Source organism: Sebastes fasciatus, chromosome 3 (genome assembly GCF_043250625.1).
Source record: "Sebastes fasciatus isolate fSebFas1 chromosome 3, fSebFas1.pri, whole genome shotgun sequence".
Classification (NCBI taxonomy): domain Eukaryota; kingdom Metazoa; phylum Chordata; class Actinopteri; order Perciformes; family Sebastidae; genus Sebastes; species Sebastes fasciatus.
The window spans coordinates 5629326-5645139 of NC_133797.1; positions in this window are offsets into that span (position 1 = coordinate 5629326).

The window sequence follows — 15814 nt, forward strand, 5'->3', positions numbered from 1 at the left end:
TCAGTGCTTTAAAACAAATACTTCACAAGACTAAACAAGGCAGATAAAACATATAACAGGTAAACCAAACACAGTTAGAAAGCAAATAAAACAGGTCAAGTAGATGTAATAAATAAATATAAACATAAGTGTTACACTAGAAGTATAAAATATAAAAAATAGATGTAATGTAAACAGAGGTAATTTCACTTGTAAAATAGGTAGGGTAGATGTAATAAATAAAATGTAAACAAAGGTAGTTGCACTTGAGGTGTATATTGCTCAAGAATATATTCCACAGACACATGTATTTCACATTCAGTGTATTAATATTGCACAGATTTATAATTTGTGCAGTGTCCGTATGGCCCAGGGAAAGAAACTGTCTGTGAGTTTGGAGGTGTGTGCTTTCATTGACCTGTACGCCTGCCAGAGGGCAGCAGGTGAAACAGGTGATGTAGTACAAACTACAATAGAAACATACAGTACAATGAGACATTATGCTAAGATACATTTTATGTTCATTTGTCCTTTTCACAGCATACAGTAGATTACATTAATAAACGATTAATAATAATAAAACAAATATATATATACATTTTATCCTGAAGCCAGATGCTTAACTTCCGGTGGTAATCGTTTCTCTCTGTGAGCGTGAAACTGGCTGGTTTCTCCAGTCCACAACACGTGGGCTTGTGTTTTTCCGGGTGTGCGCACGGCTCTTGTGTTGTCAACATCGCCTCCCATACTTTTTTGTTGTTACATTCGTCTCACTTCTTGTGGATAGAGGAGCGAGGGTCGATTGCTAATTTAAACAGCTAGTCCTCTCTAGGCATACTAATATAGGCCAACCACAGAGACAAGAGACACAGTCCTCAGCACCAACATCTGGTGAGATCTCCTTTTTAGAAGAGCCAGTCTCATTATTAACTCCTCTGCCACAAATAGACCTACTCAGAATGCAAGACTATAGCCTAAATGAATCTGCTGGTGCTTTTAGGTTTAAAAAATGGTGGGACAACAACTACACTTAGAAAATTAGGCTGAATTAGCCTAATGTGGGACATTTTTTGCATTTTAGACTTCTGGAATAATATTGTGATATGAAGCTAATACATTAAATCCACACCCAGTACCACTCTGAAATCTCCAGGATGTGTCCTAATCAAACCAAAAAAGAAAATGCAGATACCACACTCATAAAAGAAATGGTGGACATAGCATTATGCTCTTAATGCCAAGTTGTCTCAGACAAATTATTATTTCCTAATGTGGGACAGTCATGTCCAAAATGTGGGACACTGAAAAGTCTGTTAAAAGGCCTAAATCACCTTAATTAATGTAGGAAACACTCGAGGCTAAATGTGCAATGTTCAGTAATTTCACCACTTACAATGTTATTGCTGTTACAACATCTAGGCTTATAGGTGTGGATGTTACACGGAGAATCAAACAAACACTAAGACTGTAATAGATTTAAAGCATTTAGTCATATTAGAAAGACATTAAATAGCCAGTTCAGTTGAAATCTTTAAACCAAGACTGAAAACCTACCTTTATTTACTTCATTAGCCTACAGTCTACCCTAGAACCTTGTCTGGTCCATCACCTTTTTTAACATCCATTGATGTTTTTAATGCGGTTCTTTTACTTTTAATGCTTTTTATTTTATTTGCTTTCTGTATGCTTTGTTCTATGTATTCTTTTTAATTGTAAAGTGTATTGGGACCATGTTGCATGGCGATTCTGCACTTTAAACAGAATAAATTGATTGATTGATTGATTTTATACTCGCCTAATCTGACACAGTGACCAATTTAACAGACACAAATATTGTGTAGTCTGAACCCTGCACAAGTGTCAATGGGGTCTAAGATTTTGTGTCGATTTTGTGTCAGTTCTGAATCATCAAGCCACGGCCACAATGCAAGTGACGAGTCAAAGTTCACATGTCACAAGAGAAAATACTTGTATACTCATACTAATTGTACAACTAATAACAAAAGTGGCAATAGTCAAATAAAGATTTAATACCTCCAAACTGTGGAGGAAGTGGTGGAAGAAATATTCAAATCTTCTACTTGAATAAAAGTAATAACTACTATTGTTTTGTGAAGTAGGATTTGTAGCTTATGCTGTTGCAATTTTGGACACATTGGAAGTTATTATTAATGACACATTAGCAAAACATTTCAAACGTAAAAATATCAATGCATATATAGCATTGTCTGAGTAGTAAGCTCACCAAGACAGCAACTTGGTGTCTGAGGTTGTGAGTTCGAGACCCGATTGAGGCAGAATGAACATGTTAATACCTTAACGGATAGATGGATATGTAGCTTCGTATTTTAAAAGAGGATGTATAGGATGCAGGTAGAATTTCACTTTATCAAATATGGCCAGTAGGTGGCGGCACAATCCTGCTGATTTCATCTCTAGACAGTGATCACAAGGAGTCTGACTCAACGTGGAGTGAAAAAGGTTTGAATCTTTTCATAAAATACAACTTTGATCTTGATTTGATCTGAAGCGATGTCATGATATTTGGTATCAAATAGTTTAAATACTGCAGCTCACTAAGCTCACTAAGCTTGAAAAGTCAATTTTTTTGTCTTTAAGTAATCCTGTGTTAAAATGATTGACATGATTAAATTTGACATAATTTCCCCAGAATGCATGATTAGTAGTCCTCATTGTATTTAAGTTATCAATAGTGGTGATAGATTTGGGGATGTGGAGTATGCATGGGTTTTTTTTCTGTGTGGTTGAGCAAAACTGTTAAAACCTTTTGTTAAAACCTTTTTGTTTTTGAATGTTTTGAATGTCAGCTGTGGTTGACTGTTGCTAAAAATGTCTCAGTTTTCAAAATGTCCTTTCATAACCTTTCCTTGGCTGAATGTCTGCACAAGCCTCTGATGTAAAATGTTGAAAATACGCAAGGAAATGACATTTCTAATCGCACTCATTTCGGTTTCTTCACAGCTTATTTCATAATCAGAACCCCCCCAAATCAATTTTCCCGTCTAGTGTCAAAAATGCAAAACTGTCTCCGGTTCAACTGAGTTTCCTAATAACTGACAATCTTTTGGAATACAAGTTTTTCCAATTTTTCACCTGGCAGCAGGGTCAAATAAATACTCCATGCCGGTCCCTCAATGGCCATATTGTTACTGCGCTAATCGACTGGCACCGGCTCAGTGCCACTGTTTTAGTTCAAAGCCAGTTCACACATCAAACAACACTTCTCAAGCGCCTCAGAGCCGCAGCGCTTTTGTGCCAATCAGTGTTGCTTTTGAAAAACAAAATGACATAAACGGCCACCAGTCACAGTTCTGCGTCAGCACTGAGAATAACTGTAAAAGAACCCTAGTAGGACTCATATTTGCACACACCAAAGGAGTTGAGAAATGTGCTATTGTTGTTAGTGTGTGTGACTCACCTCAGCAGAATGCTTTACTAGAATTATACTGCTGTGTGAATTCAAGTGGATAGGAAGTGGAACACCAATACGCCTCATTGAGATACATGCCTCTGTGTCTTATGATATTTCCTACGATAACATTGTATGAGCCAGGCCTCGAAACACCGATTCCCATTGTTCAGCGGGACAAAATAGACAGGAGACATAGCTGAAAACTCCCCAATGTGAAAACCTTGAAAACATTACAGCTCATATTTATCCCGGTGACTCAAGAGGCTAAAGAGCCTTAGTAACTCATACTGTATTTCACTGTGGTGTCACTGATGGTCCACTGTATGACAATTATTGTTTAGTTAATGCCACCTGTTTTCCTCTGGGTATGCCAGTTGTCCACACTGGAGAAGAAAACAAGAATGTATAAAAACTAAAATAAATGAAGGAAGCCTATCAAGGTCACTCTGATATTGTCTTACAGAATTGGGAATGCAACTGTTGGATGTCGTAGTTTATTATTAGGAACATCTACGGAGGTGACTCAACAACATGTTGTTGTTCAAAAAAATGTCCAAGGTGTGAACCTCAGATCAGTTTCAATATTAATGAATGCACACAGAAGGATTCACAAATGTATTTTGTGATTTATATATAAATGACTCTTTCCGCGAAAATATTTTTTTTTATGCGCACAAAAATAGTTATTGTTGTATATACATAAAAAAAAAAAAAAAATCTACATATAAAAAATAAGGTTCACAAATATATTTCTGATGCACACACAAATATTTATTGTTTTAAATACATGTAATAGAAATTCACAAATATATGTATGTACAATTATTTGCAAGTTTCATCAAAAACACATTTGGATGTTGTTACATTTATATACAAACTGTTGAACCTGTATTTACAAACAGCGTGTCATGTGTGAACTTCACTGCATCTGTGTGTGGGGTTTTATGAGACTCCCCTGATGTGCACCAGTCCATAAATTCAACAGGTAATATATGTAGCCAATCAGATGTCTCCCTCCTTTTTCAGCCAATCACATGAGCGTATGCAGTGAAGTTCACACATCACCAGCAGTTTGTAAATGCAGGTTCAACAGTTTGTATATAAATGTTTTTGATGAACTACTTTTAAATACATATATTTGTGAATTTCTATTACGTTTATTTAAAACAAGAATATTTATTTGTGCGTCAGAAAGATATTTGTAAAGCTTATTTTTTTTATACATGGATATTTTTTTACATTTATATACAACGGTAACTATTTTGGTGGAGAGTCATTTATATATAAATCACAAAATACTTTTTTTACATTCACACTTAGCCAGGAAATGACTCAAATAAATAGGAAATATCATAGAAATGTAAAAATACACTGGAGCAGGGGCTTTAAGCATGTCCTTCATCTCAAAGGGGGCTGTTGATTCACTTTCACCACTTAGGTGAATATACACGTTTGCTCCTATGTGGTCGTATAATACAGATGTGCATTCAACCTGAGCCTGTTTGTTTATATACAGTACACAGAGAAGTTGAACTGATGTCTCTGAGGGGCCACAGGATGTGTTTGCTGGTCGTAAAGGCAGCAGGTGTTTTTTTCTGGCATTGTCTCTCTCTCTGTCTCACACACACACACACACACACACACACACACACACACACACACACACACACACATACACACAGAGCAGGTGCTGTTTGTCAGTGCGTATTCTTCGTAATGGTCCCAATGTCACTCATTGTGTCACACAGGACAAAACACTGTCAACAGCATTCCTTACATGTACAAACACACACACTCACACAAACAGAATAAATTGACTGCGTCTCCACTGTGACATCTCCATATGTCAGAGAAAATTCCTCAAATTCCTGGATTTCTTTTCCACTGTGTGTGTCACTTCCACGCTTCCTCCCGTGTGTGACAAGTTTCAGCTGTTTATGAGCTTTAAAGGAAAAAGACACTCTAAAAAGCCTTAAAAGGACAAGACCAACATTACAGTTTCAAACGCTATATTTTATACATTTTGACATTACATACACTCTCTGCCTCTGTGATGTCGGTTTAAGAGTTTTTATGCACAATAAAAGCTTTCATTCCCAATGTTTACTCAAACTTTAAAACAAGGGGAAATTACTGTTAATGTGTTGTTTCACTCAGGGAATGAGTCCTTACCCCAAGTGAAGAAGTTCAAGTACCTCGGGGTCTTGTTCGCGAGTGAGGGTCGACACGATCTGTCTGCAAGACAACATTTCAACTTTTAATAAAACAAATAATACCTCTCATATATTCCTCTCATTTTGAACACTGTGCTAGCAACACACTCAGGTCAGAGTGTATATTTCAAACCAACATGTGATGTAACTTAAAGGGACTGTTTGTAACTTTTTAAGCGTATAAAGGTACCGGGTCGGGACATATGCGCGCTCGCGTATGCGCGCTCGCGTGTGGCCGGACTCACTGCTCCTCTGCCTGCTAACCTTCACTCACACAAGCCGCGCGCGTTCTCGCTCAGCTCGCTCCACCTCTAGACGTGAACGCGCGTTCACTCCACACTGCAGAAGAGTTAGTTTAGCTCTGAGAATATCTAGTGAATGTACAGTGGACGTTTGTGCAGAAATAAATGCTGCAGCTCCTCCAGACCAACAGAGGTTTTCCGTGTCAGGTGAAGTGACGGGGCTCCGCAGCGAGAAGCGTTGTCGTCTCGTTACCGACCGGGTGCCGGTGTCTCCCTGCGGGCGCAGTTGGGAGACGATAACGTTACTCGCTGCGTAGCCCCGTCACCGACGCTGAAGCAGGAAAAGCCAACACTAGAATCAGCAGTGATTCATGGAGAGACCTTTGTCTGGTCAGCTAACATTACTGCCAAGCAGGTGAAATACAGAGTGATATTGTGGTTTTAGCTGACGTGTGTCGCCTCACTGTTTTGAGCGATGCTCGTTCAGGTATATTTAGAGTGAACAAGCGCGAGCCCAACGCTGACTTTCATTGACTTAACGGCCACAGGTGTCGCTGTTAACAAGCAGTTTCTGAAAGTTACTAATAGTCCCTTTAAAGGATAATGCTGGCGATATTCTATATATTTTCATTCGTACTGTCAACAAATCCCATGTAAAGAGCAATACAAACAATGTGTTAGTCTGTCTCAAAACGTTCTGACATCCTTATGCTGTCCATCCCAATCCCTTCATCAAACATTACTCAAACAGGAGAAAGTAGCACTTTTGTTTTGGGACTATTTCCAGTGGCGGATTAATCCACATTTGGTGCTCTAGTGCAGTGGTTCTCAAACTATGGTACACGTACCACTGGTGGTACGCGTCCTCTCTCTGGTACGCGGAGGAAACTCTGACTATCGATTCCTCTGTATTGATGCTTTCCCACAGTTACGCATGCACAATGACGCATACGCACGCTGTATCACGTTTCAGTTTGTTTGGGACCTGAGACAAGGTGGAGAGAAAAAAAAAGCGTTCAACAGCATGGTGCTACTAAACCTGAGGGGGTGCACCCTATTTTTCCCTGATAAAGCGACGCTGTGAACAACAAATCTGTGTTGAAATCAGCAGGAGGAGAGTTAGTAACATTAGCTGTTGGCAGCCGGTGGGCAGCACAGTCCTGACTGGCCAAATACCGGAGATACGAACATTAACGGAGGTGCCATCGAGTTATTGTTATGATGCGTTCAAAGTCGGCTCAGGAAAAATTACTATTGGGCGAAGGTAAATTACAACATAATCATGATGTGTTCAAATGTAATCTCGTAAAATGTAGTTTTGGCGAGAAACTTGAATTAATCCAATTGTTTGAAGGAGATTTTTTCACATCAATACAAGAACTATTACTACCCAAAACAGTCAGTCCTGTAGGGTTACATCTTATATAATGTAATTTTCTTAATAATATGCTGTTTGGAGTGAATTTCAGTATAATAAATGCTGAAAAATAGGTGCATAGTATGTTTTCTATAAATTAATCTAGTCATAAAATAGAGGTTACGTCTGACAGAATTTGTTTGGCCCCCGGCAACATTCTGGGTTTTTCATGTGGCCCCCCCCAGGAAAAATAATTGCCCACCCCTGGTCATAATGGTGGTACTCGGAGAGTCAAATATTTTCTGAGGTGGTACGTGGTGTAAAAACTTTGAGAACCACTGCTCTAGTGTGTATATGTTAAAATAAATTGCAGTGTGTGTGTTCATGGTGCAACGGTGTGACTCACTGATGTGTATTTAATAGTTGTTGGACAATAATGGAGCTCTATGGCACAAATGAAGAAGATGTATCAGGCTAGGCCCTAGAATGATGTATTCCTTATACTAAAGCACAAGTTCTAATAAATTCAACTTGTCTCAAACGGAAGTTCTCTGTCCTCGTAGCTCTGCGGAATGTTTTTTGATTTCAATGACCTCAGGCGGCCTTAGTGGGCCTTTAGATGTTTGGTCTGGTTATTTTTTTTAAATTCATATGTCTTATCAATGTTGTACCTTGTGCAGGTATACATATGAGGTTGACTTAAAACGGGACTTTGGTGTTGTTTGCAGATTCACATGTTAACATATCAATGATTATTCCTGATTGAACTGGCTACTACTGGGACTGTTGGTGGCCTCCTCCTCCTTCTGAGGGTGTTTGACCCAGAAAGACTAAAGACCAAGGGTTTATGTGTGTGAATGGTTAGGCTGGTTTCTCACACAGGATTACTCTGATAGGACCTTGCAAACAGGCTACAGAAGAAGCCTGAAAAACACATACACATGCAGTGTGTGTGTGTGTTTGTAGTTCATCATTATGTCCTTAAAGCAGCAGTAGGCAAAATTGGAGCAAATATGATTAAAAAATGAAACATGAAACATGTAACCTGAAAAAAAATCATGTTCCTCTGTGTCCTCCGGTGCTCCTAACGGCATCTGCAAGATTTCACAGACCAGAGGAAAACAAGCAGTCAGTGCTGATCTGAGGTCTGCTGTCTAGCTGCCGTCTATGAGAGCCAGCTGTCAATCACTCGCGAACTCCGACCAAACGGTCAAACTAGGCAGCGCTGATCAAATATGAATCAATATTATGTTGCGTTAATGCCTATTTCTCTCCTCAAATGTTATCAAAATCATCTTGTAGTGCACGGTTTAGCTGTAAAATGAGAAAGTTTGTGACGCGGCAGCCATGTTGAGATCTGCTGAAGGAATGCCAAGTTCCGGTCACATGACCGGAGCACAGCCAATAGGAACGCTCTCTCTCTCTCTGAAATGACCTGTGATTGGTCAAAGTCTCCCGTCACTATGCTAGATTTTTTAAAGCCTGAAAACAGAGCCATGAGGAGGTGCAGAAGTCTAGTTTTCTCTCAGAACACTTGAATTACAATATGCTGAAAGGTTATTGTGGAAAAATTTTGCCCAATGATGCCAAAAATAGACTGCCTACTGAAGCTTTAAGTGACTCACAAGAGACACATCAGTTCATTTCAAGATCCTTCTCTTGTGTAAGCCCTCCACATTTACATCAGTGTGTGACATTAACCCACTGATGGTGAAATCCTTCCTGAGAGCAGGACATTGCAAAAGCATTTCAACTTTTCTCTTACATCATTTAAATAACCTTTGGGTCCCATATTTTATGTGTTTCAGGATCACACACACACAAACTTCAAATCCCCCCCACTACTCTGTCTGGTATTCCTGTGTTGATCAGTCAGTGAAGGAAGTTTACGTTAAAGCTGGGGGAGGCAGTTTATTTTTGCCGTCATTGGGCAAGAATCCAATAATAACCTTTCAGCATATCTCTGAAACGCTTTGCTGATATTGTCAGACTCTTTTTGAATAAGTTTGTCTACATTTTTTTGTGTTGCTTTGCAGTGTATCAGTTGTTGCCAGTGCTGGAGCAGCAACTTTTCCTTCAGGATGTTCCACCGTTGAATCAGGCTTTCACCGAAGAGACGTGCACGCGCATCTGTATTTCTAGACAGGAGCGCTCGCTCTCTCTCTGAAATGACCTGTGATTGGTCAAAGTCTCCCGTCACGGGCTAGATTTTCTAAAGCCTGAAAATAGAGCCATGGGGAGGTGCAGGAGACTAGTTTTCTCTCAGAACACTTGAATTACAATATGCTGAAAGGTTATTATGGATTCTTTTGTCCAATGATGCCAAAAATATACTGCCTACTGACACTTTAAAGAGCTAATCAGGGATTTGCATGTCTCCATGTTAGCCAAAGAAGCCCTCCGCAGAAGAAGAGGATGAGAACTTTGGCTGTTTTTCCGGCAGACTGAAGTAAAAGACATCCTGTGAGCAGGTTATAACAAGTTTAAGTATAAACATTAGAACATATTTTTGTTACATTTCTGACCGTGAAAACATGACGCTCGTTACGTCTGACCAAGCTAAAGCGAAGCAATTATTTTCATATCAGCTCAAATTCCACAGACGTCTGTGAGCAAAAGCATAGCATTCTAATTAGGGAACACACACACACACTCTCAGTTCGTACAACCTTGACCTGCTGTTTGTGGGGGGTCTGAGCTATTAGCCTTTGGATGTACTGTGTGTATGTGTGCGTGTGTGCACAATTAATTGCCTAACCCAGAGGTCAATGTTGAGCCAAGGATTTGTTGTTTATGTAACTGAGAGCTGGAAAGAAGCAGGGAGAGGGAACAACACAAGCTAAACTTCCTACAGCAACATACAAACTACACTAATTCGCCTTCATGTAATATGTGATATTGTCTGACAAATCATTATTTTAAGACAATAGAAAGTGATATCTTTCTTCTGACACTTTAAAAAAAAACTGTAGATAATCGTTCCGAAACATTCAAATATCATGTTCTTGGTGTATTACAGTGGTACTCCAATGATTTAGTATTGCACTGCCATAAAGTTGGGCAACATATATCTCATACAGCGTATGTTTGTATGATAACTTACAAAAACTTATTTTGTTATCTTTTTTGTGTGTTTTCCTACAAAAGTCCAGCAACGTGAGCAATCAGTGCACCTGTGCAACAAAAGGCAACAAAACTACTAAAAAGGATCATGGTTACATTATCATGGGTTTAACTATGGAAGTGGCGTTACTTAAAGTGGCGGTAGGCGGTATATATTTGGCGTCATTGGGCAAAAATGTCCATAATAACCTTTCAGCATATTGTAATTCATGTGTTCTGAGAGAAAACTAGACTTCTGCACCTCCTCATGGCTCTGTTTTCAGGCTTTAGAACATCTAGCCCGTGATGGAGACTTTGACCAATCACAGGTCATTTCAGAGAGAGAGAGCATTCCTATGTTGCTTGGTATTTCTTCAACTCGATCTCAACATGGCTGCCGGGTCACAAACTTTCTCATTTTACAGCTAAACAGTACACTACAATTACATTACAGTAACAGAATATTGATTCATATTTGATCAGCGCTGCCTAGTTTGACCATTTGGTCGGAGTTCGCGAGTGATTGACAGCCGGCTCTCATAGACGACATCCAGATCAGCTCTGATTGGTTGTTTTCCTCCAGTCTGTGAAATCTTGCAGATACCATTAAGAGCACCGGAGGACACAGAGGAACATGATTTTATTCAGATTACCTGTCTCATGCACTACTGTCAGGATATAGTGAGCATTTTATAAAAATAAAAAAAAATGTCATCATAGTTGCTCCATTTCTACCCACTGCAGCTTTAAGTACGGAAGTTCCGTGACAAATAAATCAACGTTGACTTCTGGTTTCACACGGGACATGTTCAGCGGCCTCCGGGGTGACAGTCCAGCATTCTAGTTGGATTTGAATTGATTATGAAGGTTATAGACGAATTGTAGTGCATTACTTTTTGTAGGTAAAGCTACAAACAGAGTATGAGAACTGCCTGAGTTGGGGGACTCACAAGAAACAAGTTTTTATAAAAAAGAATGGTCAAAATAGATGCGGCAGAGGCCAAGACATCCTGATTTCCCCCCCCCTAATATGGGTCAAGCTCTAAAAACACTGGATCCTATAATTCCCACAATGCAACCAATATCATATAGTTTTGTGAGATCCTCCCTGATGACATGACCAGGGTTGTTTTCTCAGACTTAACATAGCAGTGACATGAATTGCACTCATTAGCCCTATTTGCACGGGACTATTACCTGGAAACCTCTAGTAATTTTTAATAATTGCAGAGGTCGTCTGTGATCTTGATCCCGTGTGAATCTGCCATTTCCGTAATTTGTGAAGTAAAAATTCCACCACAAATTACCTGCCATATTTCGCCAAACACAGAGGTCATGTGATAATATGTCCTCTGGTAATACTAGTCCCGTGCGAAACAGGGCTATTGACCCAAAGAAGTCAAAAAGCACACCCCTTTTTCTCAGAATCCTACTTCAGTGAAATCAGAACACACAGACATCATACACAGGCCTGTCAACAAATATTTGAATATATATTTGAATAGTAAAACAAACTATTAATTAATAAAATTATATATAATATATATATATATATATATATATATATATATTATATATAAATTAATATTAGATTGTAAAAAAAGCAGCACTGCAGCGACTGTCGACCTTGCGCTGTAGTGTTGGAATAGAGGTCGACCGCTCTGATAGGACGTTTTACAAACTAACATTATCGGTGGAACTGGCCGATGGCCGCGCAGCCGCCACTGGTCACACGGGTCGTACATCGCCGTTTACCATTCAGTGAGATTGTCTTAAAAGTGCGAACACATTGTCGTGCACTGTAGCACATCTCATTACCCAGATCCAAACACATACAGCTATTCGTTAGGTCATTGGCCTATTTCCCTGGGCCCAGTCTAATGAATGGTGTATAAGTGTCAACCAGCTAACAAAGGAGGCTTATCTCTACTAACATGCTTTCCCTCCAGCCACTGTGTGTGCGTGTGTGTGTATGTGTGTGTGTGTGTGATGCCTTTTACTCTCTCCATTCAAAGTCTGAAATGTTTGTAGCTCTTACACTGGCAACAGCTAATAGGGATCAAATATCTGAGATAAACGGTGATGAGTATGACAATGAAGGGAATCAGATGCTGGAATTTTCCCAGTCAACATTTCTCGTGGGAGATTTTGGAGCGCTGTGTCAGACAGTGGACCCCACCATCATCGCACCACCAAATAAGGTAGGCCTTTATAGAAGCATATCAGTGCCCTTAGTTTTTCAATCAACTATCTGATATGAGTGTGATGTTCAGGTGTCCACATACTTTTGGCCGTGGACTGTATTCTTAAAGGGGACATAACATGCTCATCTTCAGGTTCATACTTGTATTTTGGGTTTCTACTAGAACATGTTTATATGCTTTAATGTTCAAACAACATTTTATTTTCCTCATACTGTCCGTCTGAATATAATGTACCTACAGTATACTCACCCTCTATCAGAAACGTTTTAGCACATTTCAACGGAATGGCAACAGAATTGCGTTGCTAGGAAACAGCTTGGGTTCATGTTTACTTTCTGTCAGCTGATTTCATTCACATACAGTACACTGTAATAGGAAATAAACTGGGACACATTCAGAATGTTTACGTTTAAAACTGTGAAATTCTCTAAATATTGTAGATTTGTGACATCACAAATGTACAGAAATCCTGACGGCTTGTTTCAACCGCACGGTTTCTGAATACGGGCTGTGTGTGTTTCTCTGTGGATTCAGCATTTTGATACTTTCACAGTATTTATATATCACTTAAATCTGCTTTATAATATAAAAGACATGAAAATCTCACTTTTTACAATATGGGACCTTTACAGGAAAGTGGGCTAGTTTTGGCCAGCACACCTTTGACAAGGTGTTTTTCTTGTGCTTTTGCTAAATTTAAATAACATGGACACGATATCGAGGCGTAGACGGGGGGGGAAGAGGGTTTGCAATTCGGTGTGCTGAGGATCTCATCGCTGCTTTTTGCAGATGATGTGGTCCTATTGGCATCATCGGTCTGTGACCTCTAGCACTCACTGAATCGGCTCGCAGCCGAGTGTGAAGCGGCTGGGATGAGGATCAGCACCAAAATACGCCTCGATATCCTGTCCGTGAATATCTCCGGGTAGGGAATGAGTCCTTACCCCAAGTGAAGGAGTTCATGTACCTCGGGGTCTTGTTCCAAGTGAGGGGACAACAGTAAACATGAGATTGGCCGGAGAATCGGAGCAGCGGGGGCGGTATTGCATTCGCTTTACCGCACCGTTGTGACGAAAAGAGAGCTGAGCCGGAAGGCAAACCTCTCGGTCTACCGGTCAATCTTCGTTCCTACTCTCACCTATGGTCATGAGGGCTGGGTCATGACCGAAAGAACTAGATCGCGGGTACAAGCGGCCAAAATGGGGTTTTCTCAGGAGGGTGGCTGGCGTCTCCCTTAGAGATGGGGTGAGAAGCTCAGTCATCCGTGAGGGACTCGGAGTAGAGCCGCTACTCCTTTGCGTTGAAAGGAGCCAGCTGAGGTGGTTTGGGCATCTGGTAAGGATGCCTCCTGGGCGCCTCCCTAGGGAGGTGTTCCAGGCACGACCAGCTGGGAGGAGACCACGGGGAAGACCCAGGACTAGGTGGAGAGATTATATCTCCACACTGGCCTGGGAACGCCTCGGGATCCCCCCAGTCAGAGCTGGTTAATGTGGCCCGGGAAAGGGAAGTTTGGGGTCCCCTGCTGGAGCTGTTGCCCCCAGCGACCTGACCCCGGATAAGCGGTTGAAGATGAGATGAGATGAGATAGATAAATGGTAGTTTTTCTATTTTATCAGTTCACCTCATAATGTTTTCATGTATGAATTTGGAATCCATTTCACATTTTCTTAAACTAAAAATATCTCTCGCTGTTTTTTATTAAAACGTCAGGGATATTATGTAGAACATTTCTCGACAGCAGATTACATTTTGCTGACAGTGGACCAAGTCGGCGGCGCTCATATTCCTGATGGATAGAAGTGTTGAGGTGAACCAAGTCCACAGTATGAGCAGGTTCAGTTAAAATAACTTGGCATGGAGCAGAGAGAGATGGAGCGACAGAGTTATTGAACAGACCTCGAGCTGAAGGCTGAACACACACACACACACACACACACACACACACACACACACACACACACACACACACACACACAGTGAAGTGGAAAGGTTGTAGTCGACTATGCAGGGGGTCTCTCTCGCTCTCCAAGTTTAGCTACTTTAAGACTCTGTTATACTGAGGAATGAGTGTGTGTGTGTGTGTGTGTGAGGCGCCACTCTGCAGATATTTAGGGGATATGAAATCCTTCAGCGTGGCCGGCATTCCAAAGTATTACACACACACACACACACACACACAAACACACACACCTTGGGGTATATTCGGTTTGGATTAAACAGCGAGTTAGCAGAAACAATAGTGAGCTGGGGTCATTCAGAGACCCTGAGTTATTTTGTGTCTGTCTGTTAAAAATAATTAGTGTGTGTGTGTGTGTGTGTTCTCAGCCACCGATTCCAACTGTGGGAATTCTTATTCTACCGGAACTGAAGAACAACAATGGGCAGGGTGGTTATGGGGTGTTTTGTTAGTGTGTGTGTGTGTGTGTTCTGAAGGTCTGAATGGAAATGCCTTTGCATTTTTCCTGTTCTTTTCTTTCAAGAATATGATGCTTCATGTTGAAATTTAGCAAATTCTTTTTTACATAATGTGAAAATGTCAAATTGAGATCAGTAGGCAATCATCATCATCATCAACAATTAAGAGAATTTCCGAAAAACTTTATGTTGAAAGAGTGCATGTCAAACGTCTCAATTCATCCTGTGCTGGAGCCCATTCCAGTTTCAACTCATTTTTCATCCTGTATGGAAACAAATGGCTGCCTGGAAAGTAGAACTAAAAACACATTCAAACATCAAAAAAAGCTATTGTATGTTTTACACAATTGACTGACCACACACATATTGTATTGTTTGTGCACATGACTTGCAGTAAATCGGCTACTATTCCCCAAAAAATACTGGTTTGGTCCTTTTAAAGGTGCAACAAAAACCTAATGCAAACCAATTATCTTAAATAGATGCTTCCTTTGAGAAGCTTACAATGATTACAATCATTTTTGGGGACTTTGTCAGAAATAATCAACTGTATGGCTATTTTTCAAACCTTTTTGTAGTTCATGATGTTTGTATTGAATATGGCATACTGTTCTTATTACATAGGATTATCTGTGGAATATATAAAGGAAATATGGACAAGTCAAAAATGTTTAGCTGGATTGCAATAGATTGTTCAGGTTCATGTCATTGTTATTCCTTAGTTCCAGCCACCAAATAGTCAAGTCAAGTCAATTTTATTTGTATAGCCCAAAATCACATATTTGCCTCAGGGTGCTTTACAATCTGTACAGGATATGACACCCTCTGTCCTTTACAGTACGACCCTCTCATTAGATAAGGAAAAACTT